Genomic DNA, 20,658 nt, shown 5'->3' with positions numbered 1-20,658 from the left:
GGGACAGGGAAGAGAATCGATGGCGAAATCATACGGGGAACGACGGGTTCTCCCGTTGTCCCAAACGTGCAATATCGAAGATTTCTCATCCAGGTCGCCGACGTGGCCGGGGTAAAGTGTCACGGAGGAAAGAAACTGCAATGTGTACTGGGTACACTTGGGTGCAACGCACATTTCTTTTTGATTACGTTTTGCAAGTTTTAGTATTTTTAATCTGCAAGTTTAATTTGTACGCTGTTAGACTTCAAGATCGATTTCAAGATCCTTAAATGTATAAATCCTGACGTCCTCAAACATGTATTAAGTCATATTTCTTACATTAAGTCATATTCCTTATGTTCCTCATATTTGTATATATTTGTACAGTGTTAGACTTCAATATCGATTTCAAGATCTCCAGATACACAAATCCTGACGTCCTCAAACATCTATTAGCACCAAGTCATAATCCTCATGTTCCTCATATTTGTATATATTTATACAGTGTTAAACTTCAACATCGATTTCAAGATCTCCAAGTGCACAAATCCTGACGTCTTCAAATGTCCAAATCAGTAAGTCCTCATATTCCTCATGTTCCTCATATTTATAAATATTTCTACACTGTTAGACTTCAACATCGACTTCAAGATCCCAAGATACACAAATCCTGACCTCCTCAAATATCTACATCACCAAATCCTCATATTCTGACCTCCTCAAATGTCTACATCACCAAATCCTCATACTCTGACTTCCTCAAAGGACTACACATCTAATCTTCATATTCCTCAAACTTCCTATAAATCTCCATAGACAACCAAAATTCTAATCTCCAGTTCTAATCTCATCCCGCCTCATAATCATATCCCAACTCGAAATTGGAAAAAATCAACTAACTCGACAACCCTTATCCATATCTTCCCTAGAGAAGGTTTGCTATAGAGTGTACACGATAGGGCGAGTTTAGGGTGGCTCGAGAGGGTATCAACAGCCAGCGATGTCGGCAACTATATGACGCAGGGGCGGCGGAAGATCCGAGATAAGCACTCGAGACAACCGCAGGAGCCGCGATTTAATATTAACGCGGACAGCGCCGTGCCGCGCCGCACTCGGCGTTGATTACACTCTATTGTGCCTCTCTCGCACCTTTGGTAATCTATATACGGCCCTACGACGCCGTGTGATGCATACACCGAGCCCGTATATCAAATGTGTCCGTAGCAACGGAAGTGGGAACCACCGGCGTACTGAGTCCGCGCTACAGATATCAACTCATGAGTTGGTGCGTGGTATAAAAGTAAAAGGAGCGAGTGTTGAGGTGTAATTTCGTTACATGGTAATTCTGGTTCGGTAAATTGGAATAATGACAAGGTTCACGCAATTCACACTATTTCACTGTAAAGACGTTTGCTGACTGACACTCTGGAGACATTAGATAGTCTAAGACGCTGTGGAGTTTCAGTTCTTTCAGTTTTTATATTTTTTGTTGTGGAACGGCCATTTTAATTAAACTATCAATGTAGTAGTATTAGTGGTACTAGTAGTAGTTCTTGGCCTAATTAATGTGCGACCTCTAGCAGTAGCTGAAGGCTAATAGTACTACCATCGAAAATACATATGTGACGCCAGGCGTCCATCTTTCTACTCTGACCAATCGCAGCTCTCCTAACGCCAGCCCTCCACGCGCCATCTCCTGGGTTGCCATCAGTACCCAATAACGGGGTGGCCCCGATGCCGTTCCTGAATTTCGGAATTTCGACCGGTCATTCCGAGTGGACTGGCTTTGAATACGTATACCCAGTAATTCAACCGCGTGAACTACTTCGTACTCGATTTCCTCGCTATCTCTCTCCGATACTTATAAAAATTATCATCAATAAAAAATGCATATGCTTCATTAAAACAGTAGAAAGTATCCTATCTACGCTATCTAAAAATAGCGTGTTCTAAAATTGTCCTAAAAATTATTTTAGAAATGCACAAAATGAAAATTTGATAATTTCCTTCTTTCTAGTAAAAGAACGTAACACTATAATAAAAAGTCCCTCAAATTTTTCCCCCATTCCCTATCCATTGATTTTCAGGAAATACAAACAGGTATAGAATGCAAGGAGCATGCAACGGGAATCGAAAGTTGTCGGGATTCCTTTTTCGTTGGCCTTATATACATACAGAGGATACGTTCCGCTATTCAAAAGTAATATCAAAGTTCAAAGCAACATGCCCGAATTGCTAGACACCCAGTCTTATGTTCGTTCCTTGCTATCTGAACGTGATATCGCAGTTGTATCGATGTACGTGCTATCGTTACTGTATTTTAATACCACCCTTGCTTTTTCTTTTACTGTGTTCGCTTTCGAGCTTTTCATTGCACGTGACGATGGCGGGGGTTATGTTCACGTTGATCAAAATTTAGTCTTCTGAAAAGTCTGTTTTAATTGCTTTTTAATTGCGTCAAATTGTACGAGCATCAAAATATATTGTTTTATAAAATCACAAGATTTATAAAATCATTATTAAGGTTCGTGATTCAAATTGATATACCATAAACATCATTTTGTAATATTTTTATGTTGTCAAATTATATTAATGCATTTTTTTTATTAGGTTTATTATTCATTATTTTTTGCTGTAGTTTGTAATCATTTTTCATTAAAAATTTATATAAATATTTTTATATTATCAAATTATATTAATACATTTTTTTCATTAGGTACATTATTCGTTATTTTTTGCTGTAGTTTGTAATCATTTTTCATTAAAAATTTATATAAATATTTTTATATTATCAAATTATATTAATGAATTTTTTTTATTAGGTTCATTTTTCATTATTTTTTGTTGTAGTTTATAATCATTTTTCATTAAAAATTTACATAAATATTTTTATATTATCAAATTATATTAATGCATTTTTTTATTAGGTTCATTATTCATTATTTTTGGTTCATTATTTTTTGTTGTAATTTATAATCATTTTTCATGAAAAATTTATATAAATATTTTTATATTATCAAATGATATTAGTGCATTTTTTTCATTAGGTTTATTATTCATTATTTTTTGCTGTAGTTTATAATCATTTTTCACAAAAAATTTATATAAATATTTTCATATTATCAAATTATATTAGTGCTTTTTTTTCATTAGGTTTATTATTCATTATTTTTGGTTCATTATTTTTTGCTGTAGTTTATAATCATTTTTCCCGAAAAATTTACATAAATATTTTTATATTATCAAATTATATTAATGCATTTTTTCATTAGGTTCATTATTCATTATTTTTTGGTTCCTCATTTTTTGTTGTAGTTTGTAATCATTTTTCACAAAAAATTTATATAAATATTTGTATTTAAATTAACAAACTACAAGTGCAATTTTCAGATGCATTTTAAAATTTATTATTCAATATGCAACAATTTACCTTTTCAGCAAGTGCAGTATTACAATTTATCAGCCAGTAACTTATACAGATTTCCAGATACAATTCCGTACATTCAGCCCAAGGGAACCTCGTTACAACAGTCATAAACTGTATGAAAATCAGATTTTGATAAAATCTCATGAAAACAATTATAATAACCAGTTTCTGATCACGTGTTTAAATGAAAAGCTGTACACACCCAATTTCTAATGAAATTTCCAAGAAAGAGGCCTATGGAGCTCACGTGTGGTCTCTAGGATTTTGCTCCGCATCGAATTTCGTTTTCGAACGCTTACCGGTCGGGATTGGACGTTTCTCAGTCAAAAGCGTTTTGGTGTTCTCGTCACGCTTTAAGCCTGTGCCTTATCGCCATAAATCCATGTGGCAAATGGCCGGGAAGCGTTTCGAATAGAGATTTCTTTCATATGTTTTTCCTACCGACCCATTTTACAAAGCTAATCTACGAGATTTCCTGTGCTGACAAAAGACGTATCTAATATTAAGTTTCACAAGAAGATCGCGACAAAGCTGTGACTCGGTTATTCAAAAATAGAATTTGTGTTATTAAGCTTCATATGAAAGTTCAATGACAAAGATCATGGAATTGTTCACACTAATATTCAGACGCAGTACTATTCTTATGTTTGTCTTAAACAAAAGATGTTACATTATTTTATAAAAAAATGAATTGCAGTCATAGGATGTAACAATGTTAGGAAAAATAAAATAACTTAAAATGTTGACAAGTAACTGATATCAAAACAGTAGGAAAAGATTTATTTTTGTTACATTTGAACTGATGTGCGTCACGAGCCAAAGGGTTCAAAAGAGAACACAACGATATTTATACATTATATTAATTTCCCTGCATTACATTGATTAATTGAAATTAAATTAACTTACTAATTAACATTTGTTATGGCGAGTTAAAACCGAATGCAAATAATTAATGAAACACGGAGAGATTGAAACATTCATAATGAAGATTTCATTTTATGAACAGTGAACATATCATCATAATGAAATAAATAGAATACGTAAAAGTACATGATTGACTCTGTTTCTAAATGTAGAAAAGATTTGTAATCCGATTTGTCGATAACAAGAAGACGTTCGATATTTCTTTCGTCCGAATTTTGTTTGTTAAACGCTAGAATCTCGCCGCAACTCGATAAAACGAACAATCCGTAGCAGGGAATCCAGCAACTTCGATAGAACTTTCTTGAAGCGAACAAACCCCGTTACAGCTTACAAATACGCAAAGCAGCTGCAAGGAAGTTTGGCCAACGCCGCGAAACAAACTAACATGCTGGCTGAACATTAGAAACTCAGCCAAGCAATCAACATTTCCTGGATACTCTTACAACTACGACGATTAATGCACGCATTCGGGGAATTCCCATATACAGATGTAGCCACGAACGTAATCGCGTTAATTCGCGTGGCAAATGTAACTCATCCCGGGAGAGTGCATTTCCACGCACGACATTCAATTATGCTCGCCACCCCTCTACCGATCGACGTTGCGTAAATTTCTATAAACGACAAGATATTTCACGATAAACTATTTCGTTATTCCCATCTAAATTATTTTTACAGTACAAATATTCTACGATTCGATAGCTTTTCTTTGGTACAAGCTTCCTTCAGTTGGAAGATTTTTAAGAATCAATACGTGAACTTACAATTGTCTAGGTGGGTTTCATTAACGTTATCGTATGACGTGATTCGACGCGTGGTAATTGTACGCGGGATAGTTTAATGCGCTGGAATTTGGCACGTGATGATTCAACGCGTGGTGATTCGACGCGTGGTAATCCGACGCATTGGATTTCAGCGCGTGATGATTCAACGCGTGGTGATTCGACGCGTAGTAATCCGACGCATTGGATTTCAGCGCGTGATGATTCGATCCGTGGTGATTCGACGCGTGGTAATTCGACGCATTGGAATTCCACGCGTGGTGATTCGACGCATGCTAATTCGACGCATGGTGATTCGACGCGTGGTAATTCGACGCGTGGTAATTCAACGCATTGGAATTCGACGCGTAGTAATTCAACGCGTGGTAATTCGACGCGTGGTGATTCGACGCGTGCTAATTCGACGCGTGGTGATTCGACGCGTGGTGATTCGACGCGTGGTGATTCGACGCGTGGTAATTCGACGCATTGAAATTCGACGCGTGGTAATTCAACGCGTGGTAGTTCGACGCGTGGTGATTCGACGCGTGGTAATTCAACGCGTGGTAATTCGGCGCGTGGTAATTCGACGCGTGGTAATTCGACGCGTGGTAATTCTACGCGTGGTAATTCGATCCGTAATGATTCGACGCATGGTAATTCGACGCATTGGAATTCCACGCGTGGTGATTCGACGCATGCTAATTCGACGCATGGTGATTCGACGCGTGGTAATTCGACGCGTGGTAATTCAACGCATTGGAATTCGACGCGTAGTAATTCAACGCGTGGTAATTCGACGCGTTGTGATTCGACGCGTGCTAATTCGACGCGTGGTGATTCGACGCGTGGTGATTCGACGCGTGGTAATTCGACGCGTGGTGATTCGACGCGTGCTAATTCGACGCGTGGTGATTCGACGCGTGGTAATTCGACGCGTGGTAATTCGACGCATTGAAATTCGACGCGTGGTAATTCAACGCGTGGTAGTTCGACGCGTGGTGATTCGACGCGTGGTGATTCGACGCGTAGTAATTCGTCGCGTGGTAATTCGACGCGTGGTAATTCGACGCGTGGTAATTCGATCCGTAATGATTCGACGCATGGTAATTCGACGCGTGGTAACTCGATCCGTGGTAATTCGATCTTTGGTAATTCGATCTTTGGTAATTCGACGCGTGGTAATTCGATCCGTGCTGATTCAACGCGTGGTAATTCAACGCATGGTAATTCGATGCGTGGTGATGCAAAGCGTAGGAATTCAATGCATAGTACTCTATCACAACACGTGACCAACACGATACCCAACAAAACGCATGATCAACGAGACACACCGCAGTACAACCGTAACCAACGCATGGTCACATAAAATGCCTCGATCAAAACTCCTAGTTACAGCAATGCACGCACCCCCGTTTTGTGTTTCTTTGTCTAAGCACACTAGTGTTGTATGTGCTTTGAAACGCGACTCGTGATACGAGGAACGATCAGCGCCGGTAGTAATTTCGAGGTTGGTCGCAGTCACGAGCCAAAATATCCCGCGGCTCGAAAGCGGCCTTTTCGTGGGCTCTACAGCGCCAGAGTTATTAGCGGCGAGCGACATTCGTTGTACTTCTTGTTACACTAGCCGTTTTGGTACACGCGCGGTCGCTACGTTGGTTTTCCGAGATTTTGCCGACCGTGCTCTCATTGTTGTCCCTAGAAAATTTTTACGATCGCGTGTACAAGGGACGCTTGTTTCGTATGTAGACGTTTATCTCGTTTCTGATAGGATTTTGCTTTTTTGGCGTCCGTATATGCTAATTTGTAGGGTTCTATGTAAATTTTGGTAGGCAGAGGTCGATATTTGTTATTTGTGCAAAATTTGAAATTTCATCGATTTTAATCTATTGATTAAAATTTGTAATTTCATCGATTTTAATCTATTGATTAAAATTTGTAATTTCATCGATTTTACTAATTTCATTAAAGTTTGATATTCTATTAAAATTTGTAATCTGCGTGAGTTTGATAATTCGATTAAAATTTGTAATTTCATCGGTTCCGATAATTTAATTAAAAATAATTTGGTCGATTAACGTTTACGATCGAAAGTAATTACTCGTTGAAGATCTTGATTCAATCGGCGGAATTATTCAACGATTAAAAACACTGATTGTTAATTATCAGTTACTAGCTTTTAATTAAAGTTTAATTGAAATTTTATTTGGCTTTGAGTAAGTTACGTCGGTGAAAATTATTTTCAACACACTCGTCGTTCCAATCAATTTTTGAATTGCAGTACAAATGTGTTTCGATTGAAATATATTTATCTGTAACAGTTTATGATTTGTACGTATCAATTTAACAATGCTGTTTAGGATGAAACGTTCAATAACTGACGCTTCAAATAACTTCACAGTTTTTACACTCTTTTATACATTACAAGTGATACAAATAATATAATATATTTTTCAATTTCGTAGGGGAAACTTTTTTTTTATGAAAAATATTTCCTTATATTTTTTCGTGAAATTTTAAAGGTATATTGTATAAGCGAGCTCCGTACCGACCTGGATTAGACAAAGAAAAATATTGCTTCTTGGTTTGAGGATCCTGGCAAAGAGACATTTTCTACATTTTTGAAAACTAAACACCGTTTTCTGTTCTAACCAAAATAACATAAGATAAATAAGTAGCGTATCAATCTTCCTGCAAAGGTCTCAAAAATCCCTAAAAAATCATGTTCATATTATTCCATTCCCAGACTCCATTGATCCCTCAAATTCTTTATGGTCTTCTGACATTCAAAATCCCCCGTTTCCTCTATAAGTCCCCCTCGTAAAAATATTCCCACCTGACTAAAAAACTTCCAGACATAATTCCTCCATAGCGGTTCAGAAGGGTCACGAAACAGTCGGTGCACCATAAAACAGGATTAGTGACATATGGATACCATGGAGTCTATGGCGTAGACTATAGACGAACAACGGACCGACCGATGTGCACGCACTTCTGTCGGTGACAGCGAGAAGTACAGACAAAATTATTGGATAGGAAACGCCCACGATATTATAAACCGACGATATTTACTGTTATATATGACGAGACTTTATTACTTCCTATCACACGGGCACTCATTCCTCGTAATATTTCCAAACTTTTATTGGAGTGCCGATTAACTGGTTAAGTGCCGTGATAAAAGTGGATACTTCTGTCAAGGTGTTCAATGAAGATATACATTGATACTGATTCCTAAATTACTGGATTCATATAGTTTTTAATTTTTACGCTGATAAGTTACTAAATTATTAAATTTCCAAGTTTCCAAGTTTTTAAATTTCCAAGTTTCCAAGTTTCCAAGTTTCCAAGTTTCCAAGTTTCCAAGTTTCCAAGTTTCCAAATTTCCAAATTTCCAAATCCCCAAATCCCCAAATCCCCAAGTTCCCAAATTCCTCAAATTTCTCAAATCCCCCAAATCCCCCAAATCCCCCAAATTCCCAAATTCCCAAATCCCCAAATCCCCAAGTTCCCAAATTCCCAAATTCCCAAATTCCCAAATTCCCAAATTCCCAAATTCCCAAATCCTCTAATTCCCAAATCTCCAAACCCCCAAACCCCCAAATCCCCAAATCCCTAAGTTCCCAAATTCCCCAAATTTCTCAAATCCCCCAAATCCCCCAAATCCCCCAAATCTCCAAATCCCCAAATTCCCAAATTCCCCAAATTCCTCAAATTTCCTAAATCCACCAAATTCTCCAAATCCTTCAAATTCCTCAAATCCCCCAAATTCCCAAAATTCCCCAAATAAAAAAATCCGTAAATAAATCTTTCAATTTCGAAATCTATCTACCTAGCAGCTGCCAAATCACAAAATCCGCCTTCCAAAGAACGATCAAGTAATCCTCCGTCGCCATTATTTCCAGAAAAACCAGATTTGCTCCCCGCTCCAGCTTTCCTGCTATCATGTCCTCGTAAGCGACACGAAAATCCTTAAACCGATAACAAACGTTTCCATTTACCGTAAATAAAGCTAAAATCACGCGAGCAACGAAATTTACTTTCCCGGCAAGCAACCCGGTTACTTAAAACCTAATCGATTTCGTTCCCAAATTTTACCGGTGCCGTAGAAGCCATTTAATCTTTGCTAACTTTTGAAAGCTTTTCGCCTCTCGGCGAGTCTCATTAGACAGTCTGCATTAAATTCGAAATCCAAAAGGCGTCATTCCAGCTGGAAACTCGAGCTCCCTTTTCTGGACAAACTTTGATGTGGCTTTGTAAGCGTGCCAATAGAAGGGAGAAAATGTGTAAAAAAAAAGAGGGGGACGGCACACTGTGTAAGTGGGTACACGTGCAGCGTCGCAGTTTCCTTGGACAGGATAAGGAGTCCAGCTCGAAACGAGAGAAACGACTCAGAACTTTATCAAAGAAGTACGTGATCCTTGCGCTTAACGACCATCCACGTTCTTTGTACGAAACGCGGCTGTTCTAGCAGGCGACGAGAAGCTCGAGATAGGGTTTACGTGGACAGGGATTTCTCAAATTGGTTTCGTTAGAACCCGGATCACCTTCCTTTCGGACCTTCACACAAGAACAAACTCGGGAATACATGCTTTCTCTGCAACCGGTAGCTTTCAATTGGAAATATCGTTTTGGGAATGAGATTTCGATGTTGGTAACTGCTTCGTAAGAATTTAGAATCTTGCAGCAGAATCTTCTTATAGAATCTTTAGTGCAAGGGGAATCTTGTCAAGTCTGATCAAATTGTGAACTCTGTGGTATGTCACTGATACTGTTTCGTTGTCGAATCACCACGGATCGAATTACCACGCGTCGATTCACCACGCGCCGAATCACCACGGATCGAATTACCACGCGTCGAATCACTACGGATCGAATTACTACGCGTGGAATCACCACGGGTCGAATTACCACGCGTCGATTCACCATGCGCTGAATTCCAAAGCGTCGAATTACCACGCGTCGATTCACCACGCGCCGAATTCCAAAGCGTCGAATTCCAGCGCGTCGAATTACCACGCGTGGAATCACCACGGGTCGAATTACCACGCGTCGAATTACCACGCGTCGATTCACCACGCGCCGAATTCCAAAGCGTCGAATTCCAGCGCGTCGAATTACCACGCGTGGAATCACCACGCGTCGAATTACCACGCGTCGATTCACCACGCGCCGAATTCCAAAGCGTCGAATTCCAGCGCGTCGAATTACCACGCGTGGAATCACCACGGGTCGAATTACCACGCGTCGATTCACCACGCGCCGAATTCCAAAGCGTCGAATTCCAGCGCGTCGAATTACCACGCGTGGAATCACCACGGGTCGAATTACCACGCGTCGAATTACCACGGATCGAATTACCACGCGTCGATTCACCATGCGCCGAATTCCAAAGCGTCGAATTACCACGGATCGAATTACCACGCGTCGAATCACCACGAGCCGAATTCCAACGCGTCGAATCACCACGGATCGAATTACCACGCGTCGAATTACTACGCACCGAATTCCAACGTGTCAAATCACCACGCTCCGAATTTTGATCCTTTGCAATTACCACGCGTCGAATTACCACTCACTCTACTACCACGCTACATTTCCATGCACTGAACTCTCACGCGTTGCAACACCACGCATTTAATTGGAACGCGTCGCATTAGTGGTGCGACTTGTAATCCCAGGTATTTCATTTCCCCGCGTCGCACTATTATGCACTGAATTAGAATGCATTGCATCACCACATATGGGATAATCATGCGTTACCTCGTATCGAATTACCAACGTTATCCTGCGTTTTACCATGTGCTATCACGCTATTGAAAAAATTGTAATACTCTTTGCAACTCGACGAGTTGATATTCGACAAATTGCAGCATCTCTCGTAGCAACTCGAATTGCAATATCACGCGTTACAATTGAACGAGTTGCATTATAACGCGTTGCAATTCCATTATCACTGCATCATGACTTGCGATTACCAATTGCTTCGGTTTTATTTCCCCACAGCGCATTGTCGTTACAAGTAGCATTACCAAACATTGCATTACCTCGCATTAAATCTGCACTCGATATATCTCCGCAATTTCCGGCAATGCATACTAAATCACGATTATGTTGACTGCAAAAGGGACGCGCATAGCGAGGAACAATGGAGGCTGAAAAAACGCGTAGGCAACCACGTAGCTGTGTATAATCCACGCACGAGACGCATACATCTGGACGTATCGAGTCGGGCGAAAAAAAGAGAAAAAAGAACCGTACTGTATAGGAAAGTAGTAATAAAGGAGAAAGGTCCTGTTTCAGGCATTGTAAAGATGCGTCTGAACGGGAAGGTATTCCATAAAACATTACTCGTTGATACAATGGCCGATAAAAGTTTCTGATGGAATTAAAAGTGGCAGAAACTCAAACACGCTGACCCTTGAGGTAGACTGTTTAATGGGATTAAAAGAAATCCAAATATTTTTGTTCCGTGTAATAATGGCGTTGTACTTGCCACGAACTTTTTGCTTCGTTCCTTGATTCGTTTAAGCGGGGGACAATTAACGTAGCAAGATACTCCAGATTGTTTTTTTCTGCGCGTTGTTTTTCTTTTCGTAGAAAATCTGATTGCGACCAGAGGGAGGGATCGTTGTAACAACGTTTATAACGGTCGGACCATTGTTACCGGAAGATGACTAGGACGAAACTCGCTACTGGTTCCAAAAAGTCAGTCGAAAGTGCAGAGGGTCTGGTATAGAACGTGTATGCAAGTTGGTAAGTGGAGGTACTCTTGCGCCAACCTGGCATACGGCCAGCTTTTTCTCTCTGCGACTTTGAATGTGCCTGCGAGAACCCGTTCGGTCGTAGTTAGGGAAACTACCCCATCGAATCATCCCTTCTTTGATTGATCGTAATTTCGCTCCTTTTCAACGGATTCTCATTAGAACGCATATTTACGACTCGTATTTACGCCTTCCAGTTTTATGACGTTCTCTTTATTGAGGACAGTGTGACACTTTTTGGTGACATGATTTTAATTGTCATCAAATGACAATTTTTCAGGTGACGCTTCAGGACACAATTTTTTATTTTAATATTAGTAACTGTATCAAATTTTTTTTACAAGAAAGGGACAGATTTCTGGTGAAATTTTTTTGAAGTAGATATTCAGTTAACTTTATTGCGAAGTTAGAGTTAGAAGTATTCAGAAGTATGATGTCCAAGGAATTTAATTTTTACAAAGAAATAAAAAATGACAATGCAAAGTTTTTGTTAATATTGAAACACAAAATGGATGTAAAAGTTAGCTGTATTTAGAAGTTAGAGTTAGAAGTATTCAGAAGTATGATGTCCAAGGAATTTAATTTTTACAAAGAAATAAAAAATGGTTTAATGCAAAGTTTTTGTTAATACTGAAACACAAAATGGATGTAAAAGTTAGCTGTATTTAGAAGTTATAGTTAGAAGTATTCAGAAGTATGGTGTCCAAGAAATTTAATTTTTACAAAGAAATAAAAAATGACTTAATACAAAATTTTTGTTGATATTGAAACACAAAATGGATGTAAAAGTTAGCTGTATTTAGAAGTTAGAGTTAGAAGCATTCAGAAGTATGGTGTCCAAGGAATTGAATTTTTACAAAGAAATAAAAAATGGTTTAATGCAAAGTTTTTGTTAATATTAAAACACAAAATGGATGTAAAAGATCACGTGTTAAGTCCTAAATTTTAAATTGCAGAAATTAAATAAGAGAAGTAAAAAATCGTGTGTGAATTGATCCAAGGAATACCGTGGGGAATATTACTGTTCTCTGGCAGAACATTCTAATCTAGCTCGTGGCAATTTCCAAAATCACGAGTGCCTCTCTGCCAGATAACTTTCCGCATATATTTACAGACGTTGCCTGTTAAACTACACAAACCTCTCGAAGCCCTCGCGAGTGGCTTTGATACAGCCCACGACAATTGGTGTCGCAAGTTACACAGGCCACAGGCTATGTTCCCGTAGCCTGGCTTCGGTTATACTACGTTTCCCGTGTCTCTGGCGTGGAATGGAACCACTTTTCGCCGCAGTTCCACTTTCTTAATCCCGCTTCCCGAACTTCGTTCCGTCCCGGTAACGTACGGCCAAGTAAAACAAAACTTGCTCGAGTAAATCGGCGGAGGGAACGCAAAACTGATCGTTCGAGCGAAAGTTGAATGGTTCCGAAACTCTGATGGGACGTACCTCGCAACCCGGGGCTTCGCTTCGACGAGGATCAGGAAATAGCACCCAAGACAAATCCAATTTCTATAATACGCAGCAGCGTCGCCGATCAACCAGGTTGCGCCTGGGATTTCGTTTCGTTCCCTGACGAGGAGCCAGGTGCCCTCTTATCTCAAGAGGACGAAGCGCGAATCTTGCGGGATATTCCCCGGAGAAATTGTCGCAGCCTTATTTCCCGGTGTCTTATACACCTTTCTATATCGCGCGATCGCAGCCTTCCAATTCTCTACGTAGACGAATCTCATTGTCTACCGTGTTTCTATCAAACCCTGGCAAACACTGCTCTCACCCTTAACGGCCTACTTCGAACAATAATCAATTTCGGCCTTTGTCGCACTCTCGAGGTTCAGACACCCCTCAAAGGGGAACAAATCTACCGAGTCTTATTTGACAAATTTTAATTTAGTGTTTTCGAACTTTTTAGTATGAGAGCAAATCTGAGTTCACTCGGACAGAGAACGGGAAAAGTGACAGAGGGGTTGAATTTTTGGACGACACATAGGGGTTGAATTGGAAACTTGAATTTTAGGATTGGAAACTTGAAGACTTAAGGCATAGGAGTTTTGGGATGTTGTGATCTGGATTTGAGCAATATGGCATTTTAGATATAGAACATGTGTTCACATCATTATTTTAATTATTATCCTCATCGATTTTATCTTAAAAATAAAACTTCAATAATAAAAAATAACCTCAAATGACCTATTTTTAGTCAAACAGGAATTTTCCTGAAGGACATTTCTGGGACTTGACATAGTAAATCTTACAAATGGTAACGATAACGATTTACCGTTCGAAAATAAGTGTACGAGTAACGATGTACTCGTGAGCGAAGTGATTTTTCAGACTTCTGGAATTTCACGTATTTCCGTTGAGTGGTGCGTGGAGAACTACGCGTACAACGAATGCTCGAAACACCAACACTTGAATAGACAACTATATTATGGCAAGCTGCCTGAAGCGTTGAAAAATCCATGGAGAGAGTGAATGTGCAGATAACGTGTGGCTATTTAACGCGTTACCTATGAACATGTTACTTGTGTGTTAGGTATTTGTGGTGATTTCACATGTGTTACATGTTATTTGTAATTTAACACGTTACTATGTGGCTATATAATATGTAACGATGTTAGGTTGTGAGATAAGTTTTAGTTAGGTCAATAGAATACAAGATTTAGAACATAAGATTGAACTACACGATTAGGTCTCTATGTGATCAGGTCTATGAATAATTAAATACCTAAATGACCAGATCTTCAAATAATCAGATTCCCAGATGACCAAATTCTTGTTAGTTGACCAAATTCCTAAATAACTGAATACCCAGATTTTTCGATGTCTAGATAAATATCTAAATGATCAAATCCTGGAATAATTAAAACATTGGATGAGCAAATCTGGCGATGACCAACTCGCTAGATCAGTTCCCTAAATAACTATATATCTGTTGGTGAACAAGTACCTAAATGATCAAATCCCTAAATGACCCGATTCCTAAATGACTAAATTTTTAGATACCCAAATCCCTAAATAACCAAATCCCTAAATGATCGAATTCCTAAATGACAAAATTCCTAGATACCCAAATCTCTAAACAACCAAATCCCTAAATGATCCAATTCCCAAATGACCAAATCCCTAAACTACCAAATTCCTAAATGATCCAATTCCCAAATGACCAAATCCCTAAACTACCAAATTCCTAAATGATCCAATTCCCGAATGACCAAATTCCTAGATACCCAAATCCCTAAACAACCAAATCCCTAAATAACCAAATCCCTAAATGATCCAATTCCCAAATGACCCGATTCCTAAATGACTAAATTTTTAGATACCCAAATCCCTAAATAACCAAATCCCTAAATGATCTAATTCCTAAATGACAAAATTCCTAGATACCCAAATCTCTAAACAACCAAATCCCTAAATGATCCAATTCCCAAATGACCAAATCCCTAAACTACCAAATTCCTAAATGATCCAATTCCCAAATGACCAAATCCCTAAACTACCAAATTCCTAAATGATCCAATTCCCAAATGACCAAATTCCTAGATACCCAAATCCCTAAACAACCAAATCCCTAAATAACCAAATCTCTAAATGATCCAATTCCCAAATGACCAAATTCCTAGATACCCAAATCCCTAAACAACCAAATCCCTAAATAACTAAATCCCCAAATGACCAAATCCCTAAACTACCAAATCCTAATATTACCAAATCGCTAAACTACTAAACTCCAGGCCATTTTCAGCTTACAATATCCTTTAAATCTGCAGACCTCTAAATCTCTAAATCCGACAATTTCAAAATCCCTAAATCGGTAAACTCGTAAGGTTAGAACCGCAAGTCCCTATAAGCACAGATCGCTGCATCCGCTCTCGTAGGTCACTCGAGGAAAAAATGGCGCACAGGTGTACGCTTCGCTACGCCACGTAATGTCCTTTAAGTTTCTCCCCGTTTTATCGGCCGTTAATTTCCGTGGTACCCTCAACCAATATAAAGAGCACGAAACAAACGATAAAATCTATCTTTTTACTCTTTCCTAGCAAGAGAACGGTCGACGTGTAGATTACAGAGGAACGACGAAATTTCATTCGATTGAACCACGATAACCAATTAAGCGAAGAATATTAACGACTAAACGATAAAATTGTAGGAAGGCGGCTCCTAGCGAGATATATTAAAAAAATACCTCGCGGCAGCTGCGTCGTGTGATACACCGAAAAATATTTTCAACCGTCCGTATAAATCGTGGCGGTTAGTTTTTTTCCCGATTTTATTAGCCGGACGTTCTGTAAATAATGGAAACGAGTCGGTCGTATATAATTGCGCATGTTATCTATAACTGCGCCCAGTTGCGAATATATTCGCGAGAAGAGGAATTAAAAAAAAATAAAACGAACGAAAAAATGGGACGCAATTGAATGAAATGTGAAGCTCGGAATTGATCAAATGGTCTGTATAATACGTTGCGCGAGTTACAATATTTTTTTTCTTTTTTTTTTTGATGGAACGGAATCAGGAAACGCGGCAAACTGAAACAGTAAAAAAATAGAGTCGCGCCCGCACAACAAGAATGAAGGTGTTACCCGCATTAGGAGCGATATTTCGGTAATTGCTGAACGGAAATTGGGCTCTGGCAATTTTTTGGGCGTTGAAGAATTTGTGGAGTTGAGTTGCAGGATTCCGAGACTTGCATATTTGAGATTTGAGAAGATATGGTTTAGCAACTTGAAGTCTATGAATTTATAAATTTATAAACTTATGAACTTATAAATCTACAAACCTACAAACTTTTACACTTAAAAATTTGTAAATCTTTGAAAATTTTTAGATTATTTGATTAAAGGATCTGAAGATATATAAATATAAAATTCCAAAGATTCACAAACTTGAATATATAGGGACATCATGAGATAATTTAGAAATGTGACAATTTGTCCTGATACAAATTCGAACGTCACGCAAGTTGTGCACGCAAAAGGTAACAGATCAGAAAAAATATATGGCAATTTCACGGGAGAGGGAATCACACGGTCATGACAATCGTTTCCGCGAAATCATCCCCGGTCCGAAATACGAAGGAAATAAAACTACACCTAAAAGGAACGTAAGATTGGTCCGTCGTTTTTCAGCGACGACGCCGCTCTTTTCCGCAACATCGACCACGACAACCGAGACACGTGAAACTCTTCCAGCGAAACGAGAGCCGCGAGAAACGGCGGCGCTCCCCTTCAGAATGGTTGGATACGACACGATGAATGGCGCGGTGGTGGGAAAAGAGGGAAAAAAAATTAAGAGAGGACGAGGAAAAAAAAGGAGAAAAAGGAAAGAATCCTTCCTCGGTAGCAGGCTGAGTCTAAGTGATTGCCGGAAGTGACATCGGCGGACGGGTAAACGCTTTATCGCAGAGCTAACGAGGCAGTCCTCGCGACTTTACCGCGCTCGGTTTCGCGCTGCGCCTCAATGGAAACGGGATCAGGGTACCTGCCCACCTCCCCAAATAAATCCTCTTTTTACGACAGAGATTTATGAAAGCCATTCCCTACTTGCTTCTTTTCTCTTCCCTGCCTTTTCTCGCCGCCGGCCTACTCTATCTTTCTCTCCTTGCACGCCCGTAAGAACAGAGGGGGGTGGCAGAGAAAGGGATTGCACCCTCTCTTCTGCTCCGGGCACCAGGATGGGCTCGGAGAAACCCAACCGGGGCTCCGAGTATCCCGGATTCCGGCCAGTTTCAAGCAAAATGAGGTAATTAGGATGCAGACGAGGAACGATGTCTCCCACCTCCATCACTAACTCTCTCTCTCCCTTTTTCGCCGCGTGCGTATCTCTCTCATCTTTCGCCGTCTTCCTCTCTATTCGTGCTCCCAGCACGCCAACGGCACTGGCATGACGCTAAATCAAAACCGTCGTGCTAAGAAGTCTTTAAGCGTCTCGCGTATATGCAAATTACGCTACTGCCGGGCCAGCGAAGAAAAACCGAAGAGACTGGCTCTTGCTCAATGCCAGTAATTTCGGGATGAGCGAAATGAGAATGCCTGCGCTTCTCCAGATTACCATGGCAACACTTCGTAGTTTTAAAGAACCCAAGCGAAATCGTCTAAGAGATCAGGTTTTAGAGTGCATAGGATTCGACGCTGGAATAGAAGTCTTTCAATCTGCCTGCATTTATCTTCTTATCTTTTATATTTCGCTGGGGAGATCTATCTTGATGCTATGGAACGGAGCTATCTTATGAATATTTGCAACCGTGCATAATATAAATTCATAACTTCATAGTAAACTGATGTTCATTTAAAAATAAATGTTCTTTATTTTAATATGTCATATGTTACTACATTATATACTATATGTTATATTGATCTAGAGTGACTATATTCATACATAACCACATTCGTAAATGGCCAGACATACAGATAATGACATCTCTATAGGTACATTAGAATTTATGTATATTCCTATAACACATTGATATACAGATCTCTATATTCATAGATGACTTGATCTCTAGTATGAATAAATTCCTGAATGATCACATTTATACATAACCAAATTCGTAAATAACCAGACATTGAAATAATCACATTTCTATAGGTACAATTTATTTGAATTATTTTGTATAATTTACTCTATATGTAATCAGAAAAGTTCAACCGAAAATAGTGCCTCTCCAAAATCAGATCACGTATCGGAAACCCGGTGTAAATACAGATTTACAAGAAGAAACGTCGTAGTAACTTTACGAGGTCGAGAGTATCGAAAAAGAGATATCGAATCTTGGCAAAAAGAACACACAGCGAGGAGATATGATTCGAATGAAATGCATACCTCTGTCGTTTCTTTCTAACAAACATTTCCAGGAATCCAATCCCCGGGACCTCGTACGAAACTAGATAGACAAACTCACCGGGATACCTGTTATCCATAGCGGCCAAACACGTAGTGACCTGACCCGGAATAAGGGGTTAGAGAAGAAATTTCAGCTTGGATCCCCGGGAGATCCAAAGGCGACGGGTATCAAAGGAAAAATAAGGGAAAAGCAACACGTCGTGGAAAGTGGAGAGAAAAAAATAGAAATAGAAAAATTGAATAAAGAAACTGTAGTAATTCGCGGGTCTTCCAGCCACTTCTGGTAGGTGGTCGACGATGCTTACGACGCTCGAGTGTGCTCGAAACAAGACCGTATCTATCAAGGGTGCAACACGTACAAGGCAACAAGTTTTTTCTACGTGTGAGAACGTTTCTCTTTGAAAAATTTTATTGAACTTTTATTCACATGCTTGCCTATATTATACAATTTATGTTTGTGGTCAGAAATTATTATAGAGGTTATTAAGAATAAGCATACATTTTACTTTTTAATCTATTAGAAGCGTTGTCTTAGTCATCACTTTTAATCTCAACTGTGTCGCAAAACTGTTTGGAACACTCCTAACTTCATGGAATAAATTCTCCGAGACATTTGTTAAATTTCATTGAATTAATCAATGACCATTCCTGATCTCTACTGATTTCGAACCCAAGATCTTTGAAATTTTCGAAAAGAAGTTATTCGATAAGTAAATATAAAAGTTAAAAAAGTGAAGATTGTTCTAGTTAGGAAGTTTAAGAATGTAGGTTAGGTTAAATAGCTCAGGGCGTAAAAATTCCAAGCCTCGGCCCTTGAGCCGTTGAAGGGTGCTTCCGTTGGGAACGCGGCCAGAGCGAATGCAGCCTCCGTTTGTCGCATTGTAGCCACGATGCAAATGTTGCGACAAAAAGGTGAAACGTCGATTCGCGACCAACACAGTTGACCAGGAACGATTGATCGTCGAATCAAAGTCGAAAATCCATGGAGGGTGGGTTGTTGCCGCGCAGGCTGCCAGATGATGGCAGAGAAGTGCAACGGCTTCATTAACAGCAATTTATCACTGGATCGTTTGGTGGGGGAGCAACGGCAGGCGCCACCATTAACCCCCTAAGGTCGTTAGGTTGCGGTTTGACATGAGAACATGCCCATAACACTGTTCGGTTATACGTGCCTAACGTGTACCACCTATCTGGCCGGTGGTAACGCACAGATCCATTGGCCTGTGCTTCTAGAACGCGTAGAGTAAACGGATGAGAGCGGTTAGGCCAGGTTAGATAAAGGTGGAGAGACCGTAAAGCGGCCAGGACGAGTAAACGAACGTTACAGTAAGAGAGAGAACGAGAGAGAGAATGGCCGATGCTACGTCACAAGCTAACCATTAGCGGTCGTACAGGGCCGTGTTTAGACACCCCGTTATTGAATTGGTTACCTACGCCCCTGCCCTGAATAACGCGCCTGATGTTGCACGCTTTGTGTCCTACGGTTAAAATTGACAAAGCTACTGGACAACGAACACCACGAATTTATTAGATCAGCTTCATCCCTTTTGACATCAATTATTACTTCTTCTGGGCACTTGAGTGTAGGTAAAAATCTGTGGGTAAATTAGTGTATTCACATGAGTGTGAAAGAGGCATGGGACTTGACTTTGAGATTCTGTTTTTGGCCAAACCCAAATTGTCAAACCACAAGTTCTCAAATTCCTAAATTTCTGAAGAGATGGATCATCAATTTCCGATGTCCGAGTTTGCAACAGATTACGAAACACCGTCACGATTTTTGGGTCAGCGGTGTATCGCATCATCTGTTTATTATCGAACGCCGCGAACACGCGAGATAACCGATACGCGAATCTATTTAACATACACAACACGTAATACAAACACGAAACCCGTAAGCCTAAGTTAATTACCATACTAGCTCGAATGAAATCTCTTAAGTATTTAGTGGGTTATCGATAA

The 20,658-nt window shown here is 39.6% G+C and overlaps 1 protein-coding gene and 1 long non-coding RNA gene across 8 annotated transcripts in view; one reads left to right on the top strand and one right to left on the bottom strand.

Moving 5' to 3' along the window:
* tei (irregular chiasm C-roughest protein teiresias) overlaps positions 1–20,658 on the bottom strand; it is a 429,576-nt gene that overhangs the window by 353,681 nt on the left and 55,237 nt on the right. The window lies entirely within an intron of this gene.
* Positions 1–20,658, top strand: part of LOC143265137 (uncharacterized) — a 594,179-nt gene that overhangs the window by 557,341 nt on the left and 16,180 nt on the right. The gene's annotated exons all lie outside the window — the stretch shown is intronic.

The sequence above is a fragment of the Megachile rotundata genome, chromosome 9 (assembly GCF_050947335.1).
Source record: "Megachile rotundata isolate GNS110a chromosome 9, iyMegRotu1, whole genome shotgun sequence".
Taxonomy (NCBI): Eukaryota; Metazoa; Arthropoda; class Insecta; order Hymenoptera; family Megachilidae; genus Megachile; species Megachile rotundata.
This window is presented reverse-complemented; position numbering and strand designations above follow the sequence as displayed.